The sequence below is a fragment of the Formica exsecta genome, unplaced genomic scaffold (genome assembly GCF_003651465.1).
Source record: "Formica exsecta isolate Colony F162 unplaced genomic scaffold, ASM365146v1 scaffold21, whole genome shotgun sequence".
Lineage (NCBI taxonomy): Eukaryota > Metazoa > Arthropoda > Insecta > Hymenoptera > Formicidae > Formica > Formica exsecta.
Genome location: NW_021849398.1, coordinates 1833451 through 1837730, shown reverse-complemented (window position 1 = coordinate 1837730; position 4280 = coordinate 1833451). Strand labels below are relative to the sequence as shown.

General features: G+C 43.3%; 1 non-coding gene across 1 annotated transcript; it reads right to left on the bottom strand.

Moving 5' to 3' along the window:
- Positions 1-3595: 3595 nt before the first annotated feature.
- On the bottom strand, positions 3596-3667 carry Trnaa-ugc. The gene has a single exon. It is a non-coding gene; the product is annotated as a tRNA-Ala (tRNA).
- Between the last annotated feature and the right edge of the window lie 613 nt (positions 3668-4280).

Sequence of the window (4280 nt, the reverse complement as noted above, 5' to 3'; positions counted from 1 at the left end):
GCAAACCCCCCCCCCCCCCCCCCAAGTTTTCGGCGCACTACCGTCGAAGTTTATGCGCTACATACGGTTAACGAACGCGCGTTGCAACACGTTGCGGCCGGCGTTGCAGCGTTTCACCGCACGGACGGAAGTTTAATTAAAAACGCGGCTATGACTACGTACGCTTTCGCGAAAGCTTTCTGTATACCTAACAACGAGTTTCATTTGCCAAGAAATATTTGCGCGCGCTATATCATGGGGTAGTGCGTAGATATATGATGATAATCAACGCCGCGTTTCGCGAGTGAAAGATTAATAAAAGTGTTCAACGATGTATCTCATTCGAAAAAACAAAACGAATTGTCTGAAAAATTATTTGCGAGCGATGAAAGTAAACATATTTCACGCACCGACAAATATTTTATAGTTACAAAGAGAAAGGATATATTATATATATATATATATGTGTATATTTAAATGTAATGTGCATTTTTTTATCCTTTTGGTTGCATAAAATGAATAGTTTCAAGATATGGAAACGTTAACGGAATTTTCAGAGTTCCTAGAGTTACCCTGGCAAATCGACCTAGCGTCGCACGTAGGCGTTTAATTAAAAAGAATTTAATTGGGAATGAAACTATCTGTGAAATCTAAAGCTCTCGTATTTCGAGACTCATTCGCACCTTATTTCCGCGCGATACGCGATGCGGCGTCCAACAGCGTTCCGGGAAACCGTATACTCGATAACCGGACCGGATTATCGATCGATTTTTGCTGAGCAATTTGTGTACGATACACGCGCATCCTCTCTCCCCCCCCCCCCCCCCCCCGCCTCCCTCCCTTTCCCGAGTGCTTTCGCGAAATAGGATATTTTCCAGTAGAATCGCGAGCTCGAGGCCGTATAGAGAGCTTTCGAGGTAGCTTTCGCGACACGGTAATTGAGGGTAATTTTCGCGGGGCCAATTTGCGCGGAAATTCAAAACCGAAAAATTTATCCGCGCAAAACCATCGAGACTAGCCAGCTAACCCCATATGCCCCACTCGTGTGCGGATACTTTCTCTCTGCGCCGTCTCCCCGCCACCTCCCGATCTCCGTTCATCTCCCGTGAAACCGGCGTTCACCTGCATCATCGGACAAATCTCGTTTTCTCCTGTAATTCCATTTTCGCGCAGGTCCCGGCGATCGCATGACTCGATTTTTCCACAATTTCACAGAGGGGAATTTCAATTAAATTACTCATCCCACCGAGCGCGCGGCGGTATCTCTTCTCCTTCTATACGCGGTTGTAAACGCGGTGGAGAGACAGAAGGAGAGATAGAGAAGAGAAAGTGAAAATAACGTTTTTACCGAATCCGCGGCGCGGATACGCCCGGTGACGGAGTTTTCGTCATTTGCCGTTAATGGCGGCGTCCTTTCACCGTTCTCTCGCGCGAGATTGCGATGATTAATCAATCGTGGCAGTCTCATTTTTAGGCACGCGACGGCGATTACCCCGTCGAATCGAGGCGCGCCACGCACGCGTTCCGTTTGCTTCTTTTTTTTAATTCGTTTGCCGTCGCGCGAATTTCGACCCCGTCAATGACGCGCGTTGAAATTGCTTTTTTGATTGTCCGCCTCGGAAGTTAAATCCAATCAAATCATTCTCATTTACGGTACTTCCATCGGGCCGATATTATGTGAAGCGCGTGTAAAACAACAAGCGTTAACTTTATGAAAAAATGTTGCGCGCGTGTAACATTGTTAGTTTTTGATTATCTCTTTATCTTTGCTGTGCGTACATTGTTGCAAATAGAAAATGAAGTTTTTAGTATTTATCGTTTTTTTTTCGATTTGACAAAACAAAGTAATCAATTATCAAATAGCACAATTAATCCCATAAGTCTTATTAATTATTATCTAATAAAAATTATTAGAAAATTATTATCTGGTAAAAATTTTAATGATGACAAAATATAAAAAAAAATAATAAAATATAAAAACTGAATCACAAAAAATGTCTTTCTATGTATTTTACGGAAATGACAACTACGGAATACGCAGCTGCAAGATACGTATACCTGCAGCAACGACGGTGATGCAACGAGCTCCCAATAGCGAGTTGACTCTGTGGGAATCCCCGACAAAATCGATGTATGACGTAATACTGCAGGAATGGATGCGATCTCCCCTTACCTCTCTTCTCGACCGGCCAACCCCTTGCTTACCAGCCGGCACCTCGCGACATCGCACGGCGACAACGAACGCCGACGACGCCGATTCCCACCCACGGTGCATCTGCAATAAATGCATCAGCGATAAATGCGTCGCATGGCCAGAAGTGCATAGCTTGCGTTTGCGACGAGTGCTGCGGGCGATGACTGCATGCACTCCTGAATGCAGTTCCCGGCATGAGTGGATTATGAACGCGACCGCGGTCTCGAAACCGCGTTATTCCGCTGCAGTCAACGCGACTCCACGATCATCCTTCCCTCTTTTATTTTTTCCGTAATGCATCTCCCTTGCCGCGGCTCGGACGCGGCGAGGAAGGCGAGCGGCCTGCCAGGAGCCCTCCGGGGCGAGTTACGCACGCTCGATCAACGCGACCGAACTCACCCTCTCTTTACGCGCGCTCCTTCTCTTCTCTTTTTTTTTCTAGTTACCCGTTTTGTGTTCCGCCGCGGCCTCGATATTCCGGCCACTCTCTTTTCCACTTCCTCCTCCCGCGCGCTCGCTAGTTTGCCTCGTTTTCGAAGGTACCTTCGCGAGACAAAAGGCTTTTCATTGCGGTACATCGAGCCCGGGCTCGGGTTATTAAATCCTCCGCTCGCGGCATTTAGCTTTTCGCGTGTAGATATTCGAGAAAATAAATGCCGCCCTTTTTTTCCTGCTCGAAGTCTCGCGCGTTATTCATTTGCGTTCGTCTTATAGCGGCATATTAATCCCGCTGTAATATACCGCGATATTTTTAACGTTTCCTATTTCCGCAATGTCACATGTTTTTCTTTTATCTCTTTTAGGATGGAAAACATAGAAACGCACTTCCAATTTACTCAAGGCGCGCGCTTCGCATACGCGTAAAAAAATCTCACAGTCAGTCGACGACTGACATTATGGGGAAATTAAATGGTCGAAACCTTAACAAACACTCCGCAAACTTGACGATTTTCCGGCTTCGCGAAACGTAAAACAGCCGGACGATAGAATAGGTAGGTATGACGGACTTCAGTTGTAAGGTTTCTTAAAAAAAAAAGTTTGTTCGATTGACCACGAGCGATGAGAATATCGGAGAGAAATATTCCGGATTCTCTATCTTTTTTTCACGATTATCATTACGCAATACATACTAGTGCTCTTGTGTACAAATCAGTTTATATATTTTAAATAAAAATAACAATTACTGTACGTTATTCCTATATTATATATACTCAATGCAAAAATATAGAAAGAGAATACGGATATACATATGAATATTTATCTATATTACTTTGTGCTTATCTCATATTAAAGTATGTGAATGAATGAGAAAGATGATAAACAAAAAATCAAGAATGTAGTATAATAAGCAAGTGTAAAAATTCAATTTACCACTTATGTATTGCACAAAAAATAAAAAAAAAAATAAAGAAAGCAAAAGATTGGAGATGCCGGGGATCGAACCCGGGACCTTTCACATGCAAAGCGAACGCTCTACCACTGAGCTACATCCCCGACTTAAGTATATCATCTTGCTCAACAAGGATAAGCTTCATGTGTGAATAAAATTTCTACTTTATTTTATTAAAATACAGATTATGTAAAGACTTATGTAAAGTATGATTAATAAAACATAAAATATACTCTTGACTAAATGTTTAATTAAACTATCAAATACCTGTCTTCGGATCAACATATTTATTACACTCTCGCATTTATCTTTATTTTATTATAATACGTGTTTTCAATTGAAAAATATATTTTATCAATCAATTAATATTATAAGTAAGAATAATTTAAGAATATTTTGTAAGACATAACAAATGATCAGATCGTGTGGCACGTGATGGCGAAGAAGTTATCCGTACCGATCGCGCGGTCATTATCATGTACCCGCACAGTGGTGCGCATACGTGCTAAAGAATCACGAGGGTGGCTAAAAGTCGCGCCCCCCCCCCCCCGTCGCGTGACTTATGCATCGTCGCGCACTTTAATGAAGATCTATCGTCCACTGCAACGCGCACTTTTATCCTCGGCGTGCGTCTCGTCTACCCGCACTCCTCGCGTTCTCGTCTCTTCCGTTCCATTCGGTGACTCCCGACTCGCGATAATATCTCGTCGCGTTTTC